Here is a 21,814-nt window from a genome sequence, read left to right as displayed (position 1 = left end):
AATGGCCGTTGACCGGAGGCATGATGCGTAGGGCAGGTTTCTTTAGAAACCCCTTTACTCGGGCAAAGAACAGCAACCAAAAGGGTACGTTACAAACCCAGCAAAATAGCGTCAATACACAGACGCGAGGCCAATAACATACACAGAATGAGAACACAAACAACTATTAACAGGAAGAGGAAAACATCAGGGCGAGAACTACACAACAACGTTACAACAGCAAAGCAATGGTGTACAAAAGGTTAGGACGAAAAACAGCGACAGGAGAAAGAAAAGAGTTCAGCTAGTGCGGAGAAACGGTGGCTTAGCTGCGGGATGGCAAGCTCCGGTCGCAGGGAGCGTCGGGCTGTGGATGCGCGCGGGCCTGATGGGGTGTTGAGGATACGCGCGAACTTCGGCCACGCGTCTACGGGGCCGCCGTCGCCGCGCTCTACGCGTCAGACACCCGCCTAGGCTCGCTTGCCGACTACTTCCCTGGCTAACCTCACACACGTCCGAACGCATCGAAATCTCCAAGCCAACTCCCTGGCTCGCGGTTTTCCCGCTACGGCGAAACAAAACCCCCCAAAAAGCTGAAGGTACAGTGCTCCAACGATTTGCAGAGGTTGAAAAAGGAGGAAAAGAAGCACGAAGAAACTCAAAAGGAAACAGAGAGAAAGCTGCGGTCCTAACGAGGAGCGATGCTAACTTGCGTAGGTCGAGAAGGGTGCCGGGACATTCAACCGACAGCTTCCCGTTCCCACAACGTGCAAGCGCTCGGTACACGGCGATAATACTGGGAGGGGGCGGAGTAGCTTTGACCATCCGGCGTCGTGTGGGATCAACTGTCCGCGCGGGGGGAAGGCAAAATCATCGCTGCCGCACTGCGACATGTTTCTGAAAAACAGAGGCGCCTTGCCTACCTCTGCTGCAAAAGTAAAGACGTACAAGGCAGGCACAACTCCGTGATATACACTACTAGAATCTATTCTGTTTCATTTTAATTCCATCAAATTTAAAAGAGCAAAGTGCTATCAATGGGATACATGCATAAGTAACGCATTAGCATTAGTTTTACAGCGCACAAAACACAACGCAACTCTTGAAACACGCGACACGTGTCCGTCCGTGGCCGATCGCGACGGAAGAGCCACGTGGGCCGACCGACAACTTGCGGGGCTGCATTGCAGCGCGCCCCGCCTCCTCTCCTCTTTCAGTGACGCCGTAAACAAGCCGACAGACGGGTTTTCGTTCGCAGCACTGTTTTAATGCTAATGCATCAAAGAAAAGCCGGCTGAGCGAGCTTCCTACAGTTGAGCTGGGTACTCCGGCAGCGTCTAGGAAATAGAAACACTCGTTAATTAATGGCTCGAGAGGGTAATATTAAAAGTTATTAAAATTATATTGGTCTCACGATGAACTTTTACTACTGCCGACGTTGGGCACATCTGAATAGCAGAATTTAAGTGATGGTTCGTCCGTTGCCCGTTCTTTTGTCCGTTGCCTACAAGGAATTTACTAGGGTAATCGCTAATAGAGTCAGGACAACCTTAGACTTCAATAAACCAAATGATCAGGCAGGCTTTCGTAAAGGATACTTGACAATAGACCATATTCACACTATCAATCAGGTGATAGTGAGATGGGCAGAATATAACCAACCCCTATATATAGCCTTCATTGATTATGGGAAAACATTTGACTCAGTGGAAACCTCAGCTGTCATGCAGGCATTGCGGAATCAGGGTGTGGAAGAGTGTTATGGGAAAATATTGGAAGATATTTATAACGACTGCACAGCTACTATAGTCCTCCATAAAGTCAGCAATAAATTTACAACAAGGAAAGGTATCAGGCAGGGAGACATGAACTCGCCAATGCTATTCACGGCCTGCTTACAGGAGGTATTCAGGGGTCTGAAATGGGAGGAGTTGGGGATAAGAGTTAATAGAGAATACCTCAGTACTTTGCGCTTCGCTGATGACATTGTCTTGCTCAGCCACTCAGGACATGAACTTCAAAGCATGATAAATGAGTTAGAGAAGCAGAGCAGAACGGTGCTCAGTAAGGCATGTTGACGGGCTACTGGTTTTGCATCTTGAAACTTTGGAAAAACCCACCTAGGCGCAAATAATTTCACAAGGACACAAAAAGAGACGAGGAGACAACGGAGAGGCGCCAACTTCCAACTGTTTATAGCTCGAAAAAAAAACGCATACATTTATAGTCTCAGGCAACGCCCACATTTACACCCCACGTGCCTTATCGCAGCCGTGACTTATCGCGTAGCACCAACATTATTGCTCAGAAAATCGTACTCCGCCGCATAAAACTTAACTGAAGTGTCACTCACGCACAAGGCTGCCTTTTTCTTTATGTGAAATGCTTCCAATAAACGCCTCGCCTGCTTGAATTTGCTCTTGCCCAGAATCCTCGCCTTTTTCCAGTCGAGGTGCACACTTGCACGTGTTAACGTGACTCACTAAAGTGGCGTACTTATCTTTATTATTCGCTACCTTTTTGTCATGTTCCCCAAGGCATTTGTTGATGCACCTCCCCGTTTGCCCTATATAGGACATTCCACAGGTCAGGGGTATCTCGTACACCACTCCTTCCATGCAGCGTATGAATGTGCGCTGATGTTTTATGCTGCACCCAGGGCCCTCAGTGCCACAAATCCGGGGTATAAGTTTGCTCAACTTGTTTAGGGCTGAAAAAACGAGCGGTACCTGGTGCCTGTTAGCCACCTTCTTCAATCTGTGCGACACTTTTTGCACATAAGGCATGACTTCAGGTTTTACCGCAGGGCCCCTTTCTTCAAGATTCTTTGGACTGGTGCAGCGTTTTGTTTTTTTGGAGGAGGGTTTCAGCGGCAGCTGTCAACACCACCGAGGGGAAGCCAACGGCCAAAAGGCTTCCAATCTGATTTCTTAGGCTATCGTGCATTTTGTGCGACAGGACTTCGAAAGCGAGGACTCAAAGCATAGCGAGGCTATGGCACGCTTCACAATTTTTGAATGCGCCGTATTGAAGGGCAGCAGGTCCTTGCTAGTACGAGGAAAATAACCCGAACATAAATGGTCCTCCCGGAACGCCAAGCTTAGGTCTAAAAATTGTAGCTTCCTCTCCCTTGGGAGCTCATGCGTAAAAGCTAGGCCACGCCCTTTGAAGTTAAAAACACTTAAAATCCTGGACACATTAGCTTCAAAAGAATTGTCAAAACCAGTGGGTAAAAGGATAAGAAAATTGTCAACATATCTAAAAATTTTAAAAACAGGTCCTCCTACCAATAACTCTGCAAGTTCCTTGTCCAAAGCAGCTAAAAAAAGTTCACATAAAATAGGGGCGACACAGTAACCAATACATATGCCTTTTCCCTCTAGGTAGGGTTGCTCATTAAAAACGATAAAAGTGACCTTAAGATATTGCTCCAATAAATTAAAAAAATTTTCCACAGACATACCAGCAGCATCCCGGAAGGCCATTTCCCCTGTACCTTCAATACACGAAAAAACAGACGCCAGTAGCTCAGCATGCGGGATGGAATAAAACAAATCCTCTATGTCTACAGAAAGGGCAGATCGAATATCTGGATGCGTTTCAAAACAATGAACTACATCTAGCGAGTTCTTTACACGGAAAGGGTCGTCCAGTTTAAGAGAGTTAAGCTTGCTTTGCATGAAACGGCTAACATTACGCTGCCAGGAACCATTTTCCTGGCAGCGTAATGTTAGCCGTTTCTTGCAAAGCAAGCTTAACTCTCTTAAAGGGCCACTGACCAGGGTCCGGACATTTTTGAAAAACAAGCCCACTGCATAGATGAGGCATCGAAGATAACCTCTGAAAAATACTAAAGCCATGCGAACCCCGAAAAGTTGCGAAAATTCAAATCAAAGCCCGTTCGTTCTTTCCTTCAACAAAAACGTCCCCGCCCCACTGCTCTGAACCCCCTTGACATCATGGGGGTTACTTTCGCTAAAGGCACTCCATTGGTGCATAGTCCTGACTGACGGGAGAAGGTTGGGCGTAGCCTTGGCGTCGCGTCGTCTGCACAACGCTTTCCGCAGCGCCTTCTGTTCTGGCACATGCCTACAAACCCGCATGAAGGAACAACAACAACAAAAAAAAAAACTGCGGAGGGAGCGTACGGTGACAGCCTTGAACCCTACTCATAAAAAGTAAAAAACAGTAAAACTGAGTGAGTCACAGGCCCTTTACAGGGCCCGGCCCTTTAAGGGTCACATGCTTGCATAGAAGGAAAAAAACTGAGAAGGGAGCGCACGCAGAGCGTCTCGTGACGTGATCACGGCGGGGGGATGGGGGGGGGGGGGCGACCAACTCACTCGGTTTTACTATTTTTTTACTTTTTATGGCTAGGGTTCAAGGCTGTCGCCGCACGCTCCCTCCACAGTTTTTTTTTTGTTCCTTCATGCGGGTTTGTAGGCATGAGCCAGAACAGAAGGCGCTGCGGAAAGCGTTGTGCAGACGACGCGACGCCAAGGCTACGCCCAACCTTCTCCCGTCAGTCAGAACGATGCACCAATGGAGTGCCTTTAGCGAAAGTAACCCCCCATGACGTCAACGGGGTTCAGAGTAGTGGGCCGGGCCCGTTTTTATTGAAGGAAAGAACGAGCGGGCTTTGATTTGAATTTTCGCAGCTTTTCGGGGCGCGCATGGCTCTAGTATTTAGCAGAGGTTATCTTCGATGCCTCATCTATGCAGTGGGCTTGTTTTTCAAAAATGTCCGGACCCTGGGCAGTGGCCCTTTAAGGACCAGCGGTTATCTTGCCTTCGCATTACATGCCCTGCCCAAGCCCATTTCTTCCTCTTGATTTCGACCAGGATGTCATTAACCCGCGTTTGTTCCTTCACCCACTCCGCCCGCTTCCGATCTCTTAACGTTACACCTATCACTTTTTTAAAGCATGAAATGCTTTTAGCTCCCGTTGTCGGCAGTGTGGTGACGTCACGCCGGGACCGAAATCCACTCATCCGGGCTCTGAAACGAGAACATCCGGGCACCGTACGAGACTTGACGAGATTTAACGAGACTCTCTAAGCCCTCCTACGCGACCGGCATGCAAGCGCCGGTTGGTCTCCAAACGAGTCACAAAAAAAACTGCTGCCAGTGCCTTCTCAATGTTTATCAAGATATCAGTCGGGCTGTGCGTTTGATAATGCACGGAATTATAATTTCCGATTTCTAATAACGCGTGCAAAAAGCACATACATGCCACATCCGGGCACCGTACGAGATTTAACGAGACTCTCTAAGCCCTCCGACAGGACCGGCATACAAGCGCCGGTAGCTTCGCGCCGAACGGGTGGTGGCGTTCCTCCCTTCCTGTATGGTGCGGTTAGGGTGTCCACCGAGATGACAGAAAATTACTGCGCCATTTCCTTTCCTCAAAAAGCGTTTCGTTCAAAGGGCAACGCATCGCGCCGAACGGGTGGTGACGTTCCTCCCTTCCTGTACGGTGCGGTTCGGGTGTCCACCGCGATGACAGAGAATTACTGCTCCATTTCCTGTCCTCAAAAAACGTTGCGTTCAAAGGGCAAGGCATCGCGCCGAACGGGTGGTGGCGTTCTTACCTTCCTGTAAGGTGCGGCTCGGGTGTCCACCGAGATGGCAGAGAATTACTGCGTAATTTCCTTTCCTCAAAAAGCGTCGCGTTCAAAGGACGAAGCATCACGCCGAACGGGTGGTGGCGTTCCGCGGACTGCCTGGCAGCGCTACAACACGCTGTCGCGTTCCACTCCTAAAGGCGAAGCTTAAGCGTCATTAATTAGCAGTTTATTAGTATTTAGTCATTAATCAGTCATTACGCACTAATCAGTAATTTGTCATTACTTCGTCATGAATTATGTGTGACGTAATCCAGTGGTAACATCACCAGTGTCACATACGCAAAGTGGTGCTGAAAACGCTTTCGCCTCTACGCACTTCGGACAGTTTCGAACGCGCTGCATATACATTCTTGTCAGGCCTGCGTCTCGTCGTGTCCGCGTGCGCTTCGCATTATGCCCGTAAACATTTCATGCTTACTCTACTCTCGGTTACGGGAGAGGCAGAGATTTTTTCCATACCTCGCTGCGTTGTCCTTAACTTAAGGTAGACCCTCTTTGAGCCTCCACGTTTCTGCCTCATAGGTGAGTACCGGTAAGATACAGCTGTTGTATACTTTTCTCCTGAGGGATATTGGTAAACTGCCCTTCATGATCTGAGAGAGCCTGCCATATGCACTCCACCCCATTCTTATTCTTCTAGTTATTTCCCTCTCATGATCCGGATGAGCGATCACTACCTGCCCTAAGTAGACATATTCTCTTACTACTTCCAGCACCTCGTTACCAATTGCGAACTGCTGTTGAACATTACTTTGCTTTTCTGCATGTTAATTTTTAGGCCCACCATTCTGCTCTTGAAACTTGGGAAAAACCCACCTAGGCGCAAATAATTTCACAAGGACGCAAAAAGAGACGAGGAGACATCGATGAGGCGCCAACTTCCAACTGTTTATTGCTCGAAAAAAACGCGTACATTTATAGTATCAGGCAACGCCCACATTTACACACCAGGTGCCTTATCGCAGCCGTGACTTATCGCGTAGCACCAACATTATTGCTCAGAAAATCGTACTCCGCCGCATACAACTTAACTGAAGTGTCACTCACGCACACGGCTGCCTTTTTCTTTATGTGAAATGCTTCCAATAAACGCCTCGCCTGCTTGAATTTGCTCTTGCCCAGAATCCTCGCCTTTTCCAGTCGATGTGCACACTTGCACGTGTTAACGTGGCTCACTAAAGTGGCGTACTTGTCTTTATTATTCGCTACCTCTTTGTCATGTTCCCCAAGGCGTTTGTTGATGCACCTCCCCGTTTGCCCTATATAGGACGTACTACAGGTCAGGGGTATCTCGTACACCACTCCTTCCATGCAGCGTATGAAGGTGCGCTGATATTTTATGCTGCACCCAGGGCGCTCAGTGCCACAAATCCGGGGTATAAGTTTGCTCAACTTGTTTAGGGCTGAAAAAACGAGCGGTACCTGGTGCCTGTTAGCCACCTTCTTCAATCTGTGTGACACTTTTTGCACATAAGGCATGACTTCAGGTTTTACCGCAGGGCCCCTTTCTTCAAGATTCTTTGGACTGGTGCAGCGTTTTGTTTTTTGGAGGAGGGTTTCAGCGACAGCAGTCAACACCACCGAGGGGAAGCCAGCAGCCAAAAGGCGTCCAATCTGATTTCTTAAGCTATCGTGCATTTGGTGCGGACAGGACTTCGAAAGCGAGGACTCAAAGCATAACGAGGCTATGGCACGCTTCACAATTTTTGAATGCGCCGTATTGAAGGGCAGCAGGTCCTTGCTAGTACGAGGAAAATAACCCCAACATAAATGGTCCTCCCGGAACGCCAAGCTTAGGTCTAAATATTGTAGCTTCCTCTCCCTTGGGAGCTCATGCGTATAAGCTAGGCCACGCCCTTTGAAGTTAAAAACACTTAAAATCCTGGACACATTAGCTTCAAAAGAATTGTCAACCAGTGGATAAAAGGATGTGGAAATCGTCAACATATCTAAAAATTTTAAAAACAGGTCCTACTACTATAACTCTGCAAGTTCCTTGTCCAAAGCAGCTAAAAAAATTTCACATAAAATAGGGGCGACACAGGAACCTATACATATGCCTTTTCTCTGTAGGTAGGGTTGCTCATTAAAAACGATAAAAGTGACCTTAAGATATTGCTCCAATAAATTCAAAAAATTTTCCACAGACATACCAGCAGCATCCCGGAAGGCCATTTCCCCTGTACCTTCAATACACGAAAGAACATACGCCAGTAGCTCAGCATGCGGGATGGAATAAAACAAATCCTCTATGTCTACAGAAAAGGCAGATCGAATATCTGGATGCGTTTCAAAACAATGAACTACATCTAGGGAGTTCTTTACCCCAAAAAGGTCGTCCAGTTTAAAGGGCCACTGGCCAGGGTCCGGGCATTTTTGAAAAACAAGCCCACTGCATAGATGAGGCATCGAAGACAACCTCTGCAAAATACTAGAGCCATGCGCGCCCCGAAAAGATGCAAAAATTCAAATCAAAGCCCGCTCGTTCTTTCCTTCAACAAAAACGTCCCCGCCCCACTACTCTGAACCCCCTTGACGTCATGGGGGTTACTTTCGCTCAAGGCACTCCATTGGTGCATCGTTCTGACTGACGGGAGAAGGTTGGGCGTAGCCTTGGCGTCGCGTCGTCTGCACAACGCTTTCCGCAGCGCCTTCTGTTTTGCCACATGCCTACAAACCCGCATGAAGGAACAACAACAAAAAAAGAACTGCGGAGGGAGCGTACGGCGACAGCCTTGAACCCTAGCTATAAAAAGTAACAAATAGTAAAACCGAGTGACTTGGTCCCCCCCCCCCCCTCCCCCCGCCGTGATCACGTCACGAGACGCTCTGCGTGCGCTCCCTTCTCAGTTTTTTTCCTTCTATGCAAGCATGTGACCCTTAAAGGGCCGGGCCCTTTAAAGGGCCTGTGACTCACTCAGTTTTACTGTTTTTTACTTTTTATGACTAGGGTTCAAGGCTGTCACCGTACGCTCCCTCCGCAGTTTTTTTTTTGTTGTTGTTGTTCCTTCATGCGGGTTTGTAGGCATGTGGCAAAATAGAAGGCGCTGCGGAAAGCGTTGTGCAGACGACGCGACGCCAAGGCTACGCCCAACCTTCTGCCGTCAGTCAGAACGATGCACCAATGGAGTGCCTTTAGCGAAAGTAACCCCCATGATGTCAAGGGGCTTCAGAGCAGTGGGGCGGGGACGTTTTTGTTGAAGGAAAGAACGGGCTTTGATTTGAATTTTCGCAACTTTTCGGGGTGCGCATGGCTCTAGTATTTTTCAGAGGTTATCTTCGATGCCTCATCTATGCAGTGGGCTTGTTTTTCAGAAATGTCCGGACTCTGGTCAGTGGCCCTTTAAGAGAGTTAAGCTTGCTTTGCAAGAAACGGCTAACATTACGCTGCCAGGAAAATGGTTCCTGGCAGCGTAATGTTAGCCGTTTCATGCAAAGCAAGCTTAACTCTCTTAAACTGGACGACCCTTTCCGGGTAAAGAACTCGCTAGATGTAGTTCATTGTTTTGAAACGCATCCAGATATTCGATCTGCCCTTTCTGTAGACATAGAGGATTTGTTTTATTCCATCCCGCATGCTGAGCTACTGGCGTCTGTTTTTTCGTGTATTGAAGGTACAGGGGAAATGGCCTTCCGGGATGCTGCTGGTATGTCAGTGGAAAATTTTTTGAATTTATTGGAGCAATATCTTAAGGTCTCCTTTATCGTTTTTAATGAGCAACCCTACCTAGAGGGAAAAGGCACATGTTTAGGTTACTGTGTCGCCCCTATTTTATGTGAAATTTTTTTAGCTGCTTTGGACAAGGAACTTGCAGAGTTATTGGTAGGAGGACCTGTTTTTAAAATTTTTAGATATGTTGACAATTTTCTTATCCTTTTACCCACTGGTTTTGACAATTCTTTTGAAGCTAATGTGTCCAGGATTTTAAGTGTTTTTAACTTCAAAGGGCGTGGCCTAGCTTATACGCATGAGCTCCCAAGGGAGAGGAAGCTACAATTTTTAGACCTAAGCTTGGCGTTCCGGGAGGACCATTTATGTTGGGGTTATTTTCCTCGTACTAGCAAGGACCTGCTGCCCTTCAATACGGCGCATTCAAAAAGTGTGAAGCGTGCCATAGCCTCGTTATGCTTTGAGTCCTCGCTATCGAAGTCCTGTCCGCACCAAATGCACGATAGCTTAAGAAATCAGATTGGACGCCTTTTGGCTGCTGGCTTCCCCTCGGTGGTGTTGACTGCTGTCGCTGAAACCCTCCTCCAAAAAACAAAACGCTGCACCAGTCCAAAGAATCTTGAAGAAAGGGGCCCTGCGGTAAAACCTGAGGTCATGCCTTATGTGCAAAAAGTGTCGCACAGATTGAAGAAGGTGGCTAACAGGCACCAGGTACCGCTCGTTTTTTCAGCCCTAAACAAGTTGAGCAAACTTATACCCCGGATTTGTGGCACTGAGCGCCCTGGGTGCAGCATAAAATATCAGCGCACCTTCATACGTTGCATTAAAGGAGTGGTGTACGAGATACCCCTGACCTGTAGTACGTCCTATATAGGGCAAACGGGGAGGTGCATCAACAAACGCCTTGGGGAACATGACAAAGAGGTAGCGAATAATAAAGACAAGTACGCCACTTTAGTGAGCCACGTTAACACGTGCAAGTGTGCACCTCGACTGGAAAAGGCGAGGATTCTGGGCAAGAGCAAATTCAAGCAGGCGAGGCGTTTATTGGAAGCATTTCACATAAAGAAAAAGGCAGCCGTGTGCGTGAGTGACACTTCAGTTAAGTTGTATGCGGCGGAGTACGATTTTCTGAGCAATAATGTTGGTGCTACGCGATAAGTCACGGCTGCGATAAGGCACGTGGTGTGTAAATGTGGGCGTTGCCTGATACTATAAATGTACGCGTTTTTTTCGAGCAATAAACAGTTGGAAGTTGGCGCCTCTTCGATGTCTCCTCGTCTCTTTTTGCGTCCTTGTGAAATTATTTGCGCCTAGGTGGGTTTTTCCCAAGTTTCAAGAGCAGAATGGTGGGCCTAAAAATTAACATGCAGAAAAGCAAAGTAATGTTCAACAGCAGTTCGCAATTGGTAACGAGGTGCTGGAAGTAGTAAGAGAATATGTCTACTTAGGGCAGGTAGTGATCGCTCATCCGGATCATGAGAGGGAAATAACTAGAAGAATAAGAATGGGGTGGAGTGCATATGGCAGGTTCTCTCAGATCATGAAGGGCAGTTTACCAATATCCCTCAGGAGAAAAGTATAAAACAGCTGTATCTTACCGGTACTCACCTATGAGGCAGAAACGTGGAGGCTCAAAGAGGGTCCACCTTAAGTTAAGGACAACGCAGCGAGGTATGGAAAAAAAAGTGATAGGTGTAACGTTAAGAGATCGGAAGCGGGTGGAGTGGGTGAAGGAACAAACGCGGGTTAATGACATCCTGGTCGAAATCAAGAGGAAGAAATGGGCTTGGGCAGGGCATGTAATGCGAAGGCAAGATAACCGCTGGTCCTTAAAGGGCCACTGCCCAGGGTCCGGACATTTTTGAAAAACAAGCCCACTGCATAGATGAGGCATCGAAGATAACCTCTGCAAAATACTAGAGCCATGCGCGCCCCGAAAAGCTGCGAAAATTCAAATCAAAGCCCGCTCGTTCTTTCCTTCAATAAAAACGGGCCCGGCCCACTACTCTGAACCCCGTTGACGTCATGGGGGGTTACTTTCGCTAAAGGCACTCCATTGGTGCATCGTTCTGACTGACGGGAGAAGGTTGGGCGTAGCCTTGGCGTCGCGTCGTCTGCACAACGCTTTCCGCAGCGCCTTCTGTTCTGGCTCATGCCTACAAACCCGCATGAAGGAACAAAAAAAAAACTGTGGAAGGAGCGTGCGGCGAGAGCCTTGAACCCTAGCCATAAAAAGTAAAAGAATAGTAAAACTGAGGGAGTTGGTTCGCCCCCCCCCCCCCCCCCGCCGTGATCACGTCACGAGACGCTCTGCGTGCGCGCTCGCTTGGTTGGTAACAACTTTATTCATAGTCCTGCAGAGCTTTCGCCGACGGGGCCTTAGGTCTCCCACGTGGGGACGTCGAGGCGCTTCCTCGCCGTCGCCTCGCGGGCCTGCTGGACGGCCCAGAGTTGGTCCCCGACGCTGGGGCTGCGCAAGGCAGCGGCCAACCGCGGCGGGAGGGTTCCGGAATTAGCACCGTGAAGGTTTTTGTTACAGTCCCAGAGCATGTGAGTTAAAGTGGCTACATTGGCGTTGCAGACCTTGCATATATTTGTCGGGTATGTACCGCGGTAAAGCCTGTGGTATAGTTCCGGGTTGGGGTACGTGAGCGTCTGCAGTTGTCTGAGGGTCACCGCGTGCGCCCTGTCCAGCTTGTCGCTGGGCGGACGGAAGGTTCGGCGGGCCAGGCAGAGGGCCTTGGTAATTTCGTTGTAGCTGGTCAAGCAGTCTTTGGTGCTATTCCACGGACGACGGTTGCCGGCGCGGTTCGCGAGCTCGCGCGCCTTGGCGTGTGCCGTCTCGTTGCGGTTGCGATACGTCCTCGATACTTCTCCCATGTGCGCCGGGAACCATTGAATTCTGGTTTGGAATTCTACCTCCTGCTGGACTTGCCGGTTCCTCAGGACTTGGGCCGCTCTCTGTGAGATCCATCCTTTGGCGAAGTTTCTAACCGTCTGACGCGAGTCGCAGAGAACCACGGTGCACGTCGGATCCGTGAGGGCGAGTGCCACCGCCGCTTCCTCCGCCTCTTCTGCGCGTTCGCACGCTACACTTGACGTTATGCGCGTTTTGCCGCACGAATCGACGACCGTAACCGCGAATCGCGAGCGTTCTGCGTATTCCGCGGCGTCAACGAACCTTGTCCCCGTATCGTCTCCATGGCTGTGCAGGAGAGCTCTGGCCCTGGCCACTCTCCTTCCCCGGTTGTGTTCCGGGTGGACGTTTCGTGGAATCGGGTCGACTCTTAGCGTTTGTCTGATCGCGTTTGGAATGGCGACTTTCTGGCCTTGTTGTACGTGGTAACGGATGCCGAGACTTTCCATGATCTGGCGGCCTGCTGTCGTTCCCGTTAATCTTTCCAGTTGTGAAGTGCGCTGCGCCTCGGCGATTTCGCTAAGCGTGTTGTGAAGTCCGAGCTGGAGCAAGCGATGCGTGCTGGTAGACTCGGGTAGACCCAGTGCTATCTTGTACACCCTGCGAATGAGGACATTGATCTTGGCTTCTTCTCCCTTGTACCAGTTGTGGAATGCCGCAACGTACGCAATATGGCTAATGACGAAAGAGTGTATGAGTCGTGTGAGACTCTCCTCCCTCATTCCGTTTCTTCTGCTAGTGACCCTCTTGAGGATTCGCATGGCGTTAGCTGTCTTGTGCTTTAATTTAGTGATCGTTTCGCCGTTGACGCCGTTGGCCTCGATTATCATGCCGAGGACCCTAATTGTGTGTACTATCGGGATGGTTGCTCCGTTTCTCGTACGTAGTCTGATCTCTTCGTACTTGCGCTTTGTCGTTGCCGCATTCCGACCACTCCCGGGTGGTCTGCCCCTCTGCGTGGGGCGGTAGAGTAGGAGTTCTGACTTTTTCGGCGAACATCGTAAACCCGTACCCTCTAGGTATTCCTCTATTGTCTCGATTGCTAGTTGCAGTGCCGTTTCGATGTGACCGTCGCTGCCTTTGTGCACCCAAAGGGTTATATCGTCGGCGTATATTGTGTGCCGGACGTCTTTCAGTTCTTGTAGCTTTTCTGCTAGGCCGATCATGACCAGGTTGAAGAGCGTGGGCGAGATGACGGAGCCCTGCGGGGTGCCGGTGCTCCCCAGCGTTTGCTCTTCTAGCTGGAGGTCCCCTGCCACTAAAACAGCTCGCCTGTCTGTCAAGAAATCTTTAACGTAGTTGTACGTGCGTACACCAAGGTTATGCCGCGATATCTGGTGTAAGATCGCCGAGTGCGCGATTCTATCGAACGCGCTTTCAAGGTCGAGGCCGAGAATTGCTTTGGTGCCTCTCGTATTGCCATCAAGAACGTGGTGCTTCAGTTGTATCATTGCGTCCTGCGTGGACAATTGTGGGCGAAATCCTATGATGGATGGTGGGTAGGCCCCTTTGTGCTCTAAGTGGGCTTGCCAGCGGTTAAGCAATGCCTGCTCCATGGTCTTGCCGACGCAGGACGTCAGCGATATCGGGCGAAGGTTTTCGAGGCTCGGTGCTTTTCCGGGTTTCGGGATTAGTATCATTTTCGCAGTTTTCCATTGTTGCGGGAGGGTGCCGCGCTGCCAGCAGTCATTGATAAATGCCGTTAACTGTTCCACGGATTTGTCGTCAAGATTCTTCAGGGCGCGATTCGACACACCGTCAGGGCCTGGCGCCGATCTGCTGTGTAGGTTGTGCAGCGCCGTCCTGATCTCTTCTGCACTAAAGTCCTTATCCAATTCTACATTCGGATCTCCATCATAAGGGCCGTGTTGTGCAGTCGACGTGTGCGGCAAGTACATGGCTAGTAACTGGTCGGTCACTGCATCTTCTCCGTACTTCTCGAGCTCCCTGTGTAATAGACGTGCGAGGCAGTCACTCTGGTGGGATTTGGTCTTCGTTTCGTCCAACAGATACCTGAGCAGGTTCCACGATTTCCCGTTGTGCAGTTGTCCATCGACTGCATTGCATAACTCGTCCCATTGCTGGCGGTTGAGCGTTCGGCAGTGCTCCTCGATGTTGCGGTTGATCTCAGCTATTTTCTTTCTAAGTCTCCGATTGAGTCTCTGCCCCTTCCACCTGGCCAGGATCGAATTCTTCGCCTCGATGAGATGCGCCAGGCGGCTGTCCATCTTGTCAGTTTCAACCTCAGTTTCGACGGTCTTGGTTGACGCTTTGGAGTCTGCAACCAGCGAGCGGGTCCAGGCTTCGATGTCCGTGATTGTATCACCTGCAGATTCTTTTTGGTCTCGTTTCTTTCTGAAGTCTTCCCAGTCGGTCCATTGGAACTTTCGCTTACTGCCCTGCGCCTTGTCTGGCGTCTGGACGTATATTTCGACGATCATGTGGTCGCTCACAAGGTCGGTCGACGTGTTTTTCCACGTGGTGGCCGTCGTCCCGGTATTTCGGGCGAACGTAAGGTCCGGGGTCGTGTCTCTGGTAGTAGAGTTACCGATTCTTGTCGGGTGCGCCGGGTCCGTAAGTAACATGAAGTCGAGTTCATGCGCATCTTGTCCGAGTTGTCTTCCCTTGGTCGTGCTGTATCCGTAACCCCATGCTGTGTCTGCCGCGTTGAAATCGCCCCCTGCAATCAACGTCCGGGACCCGGCAATCTTCAGCGTCTTCTGAAACAGCGCACGGAAGCGTTGGCGGTGTTTTGACGGGCTGCTGTAAACGTTCAATATGAATATACTTTGTTTCCTCTGCTTGGTGGGTATCAGTTCGATGAAAGCGTGTTCCATCTGGACGCCACTTAGTTCGTGTTCAACGAATGTGAGACGCTTCCTAACGAGCGTGCATACACCCCTCCCCTTGATTTTGCTGTCATGCGTTTTGTAGCCAGTCAAAGTAGCCGCATTGGTGAGTGTTTCTTGGAGTAATATTACGTCCGGTTTACGTGTTGCGTGCCGGATGTGTTGCTGTAGAACCGCCTTTTTGCCGGCGAAGCCACGGCAGTTCCACTGCCATATTACTATCCCTTGGTTGTCATTGGCCATGTTGATGCTGAAGCGAGTTGTCCGCCTGCCCTTGATGGTGACTCGGTCCCACATCACAGCTAGCCGGCACGTGTCCGTGTTGCGTGAATACGGAGTGATTCATTATTATCTGCATGTTTCCTTCGAGGTTAGTGGTCCTGTTTGCTAGCCCGAGGACTGTTGCGTGAAGGGTCTCAATGGTACTTTGCATTGTGCACAGCATTGTCTTGATGTCTGTAATTTCGGCTGGAACCTGGGTCTCGAAACCACCCTCGTGCTGTTGTTGTAGCGCGCGTTTCTTCGGGGCGGGCGCGTTCGCGTCCGGAACGCTCGTTGGCGCCTGCTGTTGCGCGATTTGTTTGTTTTGTTCCACCACGGCGTGCTCGCGTCTGAGTTCTTGCATCTCCAGCATGAGCTTTTGCACTAGTTCGCGCATTACCGCGTTCTCTTTTCGTATTTCTGCGTTCTCTTTCCTGAGCGCCTCTAAAATGCCATTATCGGCTTTGTGATTTTGCTGATTTTGCCCTGGGACTAAAGGCGCTGTTACGACCCCCTCCCGCGCGGTGCCCCGGACAGTATCCGCCCAGCTCACCTTGTCTCCGGGAGTTGGTGTCCTGGATCTCGATGTTTTCTGATCGCGGCTGTCCCTTTGCCGGCTGCGGGAGCGGGATCCGTCACGCGAACTCGACGTTGATCTCAGTCTGGGCGGCTGGATGGGCGGGAAGTCTTGCTGTGTTAGTTGGGCATTTGCGTTTTGGCGTTCCCATCGTCGCCTGCGAATTACGTACGGAGTCTTGTACCTTGCCTTGCAGCCCTTGTCGGCCGTCATGTGAGCGCCGCCGCACAGGTTACACTTGGGCGAGCACTGGTGTCCCTTGTCGGGGTCGTGGTCTCCGCATCCCCTGCATATGCGGTTGGCGGGATTTGGGCAAACGTCCATGCGGTGGCCGAGGCGTCCGCACTTGTAACAGATGTCAATTTGCTTGCAATACAACGTGCAACGGACGAGTGTTGCGCCGTACCTGACGACGTTGGGCACCTTGAGTCCGTCAAAGGCAATAACGACCGTGGTCGTAGTGCCTATGCGTTTGGCCGCCAGTGCAAGTGGGTTTCTCGGGTTTACGATGTTCTCGTCCAGTGCCTGGGGTCCGTGCGCAATGGGGATGCCATGAATCACTCCCTTGGTTGTATTATCGGGTGCCGTTTCATACGCGTCTACTGCATGTGATTTTCCTTGGATGTCAATTTGCCGTATTTTGGCATAGCGGTCCGCGTTCGTTCTTTTCGCTGTGCTGACGACGACGATGTTCTGGTGTGAGTTGGGACAGACCGTGTCTTCTGCACCTTCGTCTCCCGTTATGCCAGCGGCTGCGAAGATTGCGGCGGTGACCGTCGGGGCGCCGACCTTAACGATGTCGAGACCGCCTTGTGGTCGAACCACGATTTTGATTTCCTCCTTCGGTAGTCTGGGCATGCGTCCCGCTTTAATAACCTTTCCTTTGACATTCTTGGGTTTCGTACTTTGCTGGCTGGTGCCATGCGCGTTCGTTCTTGCCTCGATGTCGTGCGTCGAATTCGTACCGCGGTCTCGGGTTTTCGAACGCCGCTCTCCGGCGGTCTTCCATCCGGCTTCTTCGGTAATTTCTTCGGCGGAAATGTCTTCCCCCATCACTTGCACGTTCATTCTTGAGTGACGTTCGTCGGCTTGTGCCGCTTCGTTCAAAACAGTCCGTACACTTGGCGCCGCGTTCGTCAGCGGCGCGCAGCTGTTGCGCCCGCTAGGCCTAGCGTCTGGCGAACGCGCCTAGGCCCAGCGAAGCTACGGCGTGGTCGGAATGCAGATAATTCAATATCTCTGAGAAGAATGGTGGCCCACCTCAAAACTGGGTATCCGTCGATGCCTCTCGACTTCACGGATCCGTTGGTGAAATATTGGCGGTAAAATGCTGTTGAAATCGCTGCGAAAACATCTGTAGAAGACAGAGCCGATGTGAACGCGTCCGCTCACCTCGGCGATCGCAGCGCCATCATCTGCGCGCTCCCTTCTCAGTTTTTTTTTTCTTCTATGCAAGCCCCCCAAAACAAGGTTTTAATTAGTAGTGCAGCAGAGCCTTTCCCTCGCTCGCCCACTTGACCGCTCCGCACAGACACCGCTTATCCTCCATGCATCTTGCGTACGCCTTGACTCCAATGAACGACATGGGCTTCGGAGCGGAGAAAAGACACAAACACACAGAACACAAACACACATGAAGAAAAGCAAACGGGCGGTTGCCGGGTCCGACTTCGCCGTGTGTTTCGAACAGAAACGACTTCCGCCCCTCCGCTCGTGAAACGGTGGGGAGGCCTAAAAAAAAATGACAAGGTGGCTCGTTAACTGGGAATGACAAACAGATGTATGAAAGGATGCGCTCGCTAACAAGTCTAGGTGGTCGAGCCGATCGCGCCTCTCGATCGTTCAGTGTGCGCGCCCGCAGCGCCCCCTCCCCCCTCCCCTCGAACAGACCCAGCAGCAAAAACCAAGAAAAGAATTCTATTGAAGGCGGGGCCATGACGTAGCCCCGTGACGCACTCCACAGACACCACGCCTCCGGCTTACGTCGGAGAAGGAAGGGGTGATTTTGCCTTGCCGAGCCTACTCGACGAGGAGCGGGAGAGAAGAATTTCGAGGAGGGAATGGAAGGAGAGGAGGCTCGCTCAAAGAGAGGTAGAGAGTGTCTGCTGCCCGGGGGTGGGCAGTGGCCCTTTAAGGGTAACGGAGTGGATTCCAAGAGAAGGCAAGCGTAGCAGGGGGCGCCAGAAAGGTAAATACGTTGGCCGCAAATGGCAAAGGACAGGGCCAATTGGAGAGACATGGAAGAGGCCCTTGCCCTGCAGTGGGCGTAGTCAGGCTGATGATGGTGATGATGAAGTCCTTGTTCAACGGTTAGCACCCTCGGCTGCTGAGCCGAGTACCCGGGTTCAAACCCAGCCACACGGCGGCCGCTTTTTGATGGCGACGAAATGCAAAAGGACGCCCGTGTGCTGTGTGTTGTCAAAACACGTTAAAGATCCCCATGTGGTCGAATTTATTCCTGAGCCCTCCACTACGACACCTCTTTCTTTCCTTTCATTCACATCTTTCTCCCTTCCCTCAAGCCGCGGTTGAGGTGTCCACCTAGAAGTGAGGTATAGCTGATGCACCTTTAATTTCTTCAAAAATTAAAATTTTTCACCTGGCTCTACGAAACCAATCCGATGAAAGAAGAATGAACAAAATAAATTGCCCTGACCATGGCGGTCGCAATTCGCTGGAGGCGAAATGCTAGAGGCCCGCGTACTATGCGATATCGGTGCACTTTAAAGAACCTGAGGAGGTCGAAATTATTCATGGCCTTCCACTACGGCGTCCCGTATAGCCGGACTTGATTGTGGACATTAAAGCCCATAAACATATATAAACATAAACGAGTGCTTCGCTTTCCTAGGCCGCCGGAGCACTGTGGGACTTCCAAGAAGCTAGCACAGCCTGGCTCGTTTTTCATTTAGGTAAAGCTAAAATAAAAAAAACCCGGTGTTGTATAAAACAATTGTGACGACCAAATTCCATATCTGCGCAAAACTTGAACAATCCACCCGTGTAGCTGAGAGAAGCATTCTACTGCGTGCGTTTATTTCCTCAACTGTCTGTATATGATAATCGCACAAGTAGACGCCACTCAAACGTCGCTGCGCATTCTGGTTTCATTTTGCCTGCCCTGCTGTGACACTAAAGCGTTGCATTTCCTTACATTTGTGAGCCATGCAAAGGGCGCAATGCAAGTCTTTTTCACATCGAGCATCGCATTGCATATTAGCGGATATATTTGTGGTTTTAAAAATTATTGGATCTTTAACGGAATGCTTGGCGCCGAGGCTGGAGTCCCGCCACCCCACTCTGTAAAAGTGGCGGTTATGCCGACGGCAGGATTCTCACACTACACCACGTGTTCTTCAAACGAAGCCCATAGCTCTGCTAGTAACCGGCGGTTGGAGACCACACTTGTGGAGGTGAATGTACAAACTTTTGCTATTTCATCTCCACGAGTGCAGTCTCCAGCCACCGGCTAATAATAGAGCTATTGGCTTCGTCTGAGGAACACGTGGTCCACAGACTTCTGTCCCCGACTGTACTGCACAAACACTTTACGTACGTGTATTCCACCTCTTGGGCGCTCGGCGCGCGCGTTGCAGGCTCGCTCAGCGCACACCGGAGATAAAGGCTATAATAGGATACAACTTAAAAAAAAAAACAGCAGTTGCTAACATTGGGCCGTGGTCCGCGGCGTCTTGTATTACTCCGCTGCCCAACCACAACAGCAAACGAAATCAGCCTTTTAATGTTTGGCTATATGAAACAATCCACGTATCAAAATTCTAGAGCTCATAATTTTTTCCTTGTGATAAGCTTCATGTTTAGCTAATAAGAAACGTATAAGCAGCAGACTACTTTTTCGTCGTGGAGGAATTCTGTGCGCGGAGGCTGAATGTGGGCGGAGCTTCACTGCAGATTTAAGTTGTATCCGACTTTTTTTTATAGCTACGTATTTTGTCCTCAGTCACACGTGCAGTAGCAGATATATGCCCGCTGACATGCGACAGTCATCATCATCATCATCATCATTTATTAACCCTTAAGGGTCCCGTGGGGACATTACATAAGGAGGGGGGGATACAAGTGTCCGACGGTCATACATAAGAAAAGGCAAAAAAAAAGAACAAGAAGAGAGAAAAAAAAAGAATAAAAACTAGAAAGAAAGCTAGACAAAGCAAAACAGTAAACAAATTATTAAGTCAATCAAAAACAATGTGAAAACAAAAAACATACAGAAATACACACCACAGTAAAACAACGCGTCCAATAAAGCGATCATTTTGACGCACATTGCAGCTGATACATGGAAAGTTTTATTTTTCTTGGAAATGGTCGATGAGTAGCTGTCTAAAGTTGGAAGGATTAGTTTCAACGACAATGTTTTCAGGTAAGTTATTCCAAAATTCGATCGCGCAAGGAAGAAACGATTTGTTGAATGCATTGGTGGAGCCGTGTAAGCGCTGAATGCTAAATGAATTATATAAACGGCGAGATGATCGTACCGGAGTGCGCAGAAGGTTTTCACGAAGTGCTGGAAAATTAAAGTACAGTTTGTGGAATAGGCAGAGGATTGAAATTTTTCGGCGAAGCGCTAATGATTTGAGACCGAGAGATGATTTCATGAGAGTAACACTGAGCCGAGGTGTGTACTGCGAGGTGATGAAACGTGCTGCCCGGTTTTGGATGGCCTCGAGTGAGTCAATAAGGTAGGCTTGGTGCGGGTTCCATATTGTTGAGGCGTATTCTAGTTTGCTGCGAATATATGTTTCATATGCTAGTTCTCTGATGGCTGGGGGGGACATGGCAAGTGATCTCCGGATGAATCCAAGTGACCTGGAAGCGCTAGCGCATAATTTTGTTATGTGATCTGCCCATGTTAGACTGGTCGTTATCTCAATGCCGAGGTACCTGTATGAATTAGTTTGAGACAAGGCTATGGAGTTCAGGGTGTATGGGAAATAAAGATTGGAGCGTTTGCGTGAAATGTGCATGAATTTACATTTTGAAACATTGAGCTGCATTAACCAGTCGGAGCACCACTTCTGGATTCTGCTGAGGTCTTCCTGTAATATTGTCTGGTCACTGCTGTTGCTGATGCGGCGATAGATGATGCAATCGTCCGCGAAAAGACGGACTGTTGATGAGATGCTAGAAGGTAGATCATTGATAAATATTAAAAACAGTAACGGAGCAAGAACCGATCCCTGGGGGACCCCGGAGATTACTCGAGTAGTTTCGGAAGTACGACCGGCGATGACTGTGAACTGTTGGCGGTTGGTTAAGAAGCAATGAATCCAGGATAAAGTAAGAGGGTCTAGTGACCCAACCGAAGTTATATAGCGCAATAACAGAGTTACGGCAGGAACGAAGAAATTGCGGGGTCGATCCCATTCGACTTCATCTTGTAACGAGGTTAAACAGTATAATTGAATTTTTTTTCTCGTGTCGATTTAATTTTAGCAGCCTAACGGGAGCTGGGGCGCTGCACTTCCAATTATTTTTTTTGTTAAAGAAAGTCAGCGTAGTGCTCGTGGCGTGGAAGCTAATCACAATCCAAGTTCGGCCACCGCGTGCCGACTGCAGTTATACTGGAAGGTCTGTTCGGGACATGCTCAGGACGTCCAGAATACTGCTCAGTCAGCTCGATGTGGCGCTGAAAACTGATTAAAAAGAACAATGCATGGCTCCCAGCCAGCTGGAAAGCTTGAATAACAGAAAGCAGGTCGGGTTGATTTTATTCGCAGAACAGTGAAAAAAAAAAAGAAATTAAATTAAAAAGACGGCGCAGACCTGCCCTTGTGTCGTCTCCCGGCCGTCTTTTGCGCCTGGCAGGACAGGTGTGATATTTTTTCCGTGCCGCCAACGCGCGTCAATAATGTTCCAGCCCATTGCGGATCCACACAATCCGCCATGGGGCGCACATTTTATACAAT

Source organism: Amblyomma mixtum, chromosome 7 (assembly GCF_055824585.1).
Source record: "Amblyomma mixtum isolate Tamu chromosome 7, ASM5582458v1, whole genome shotgun sequence".
Lineage (NCBI taxonomy): Eukaryota > Metazoa > Arthropoda > Arachnida > Ixodida > Ixodidae > Amblyomma > Amblyomma mixtum.
This window is presented reverse-complemented; position numbering follows the sequence as displayed.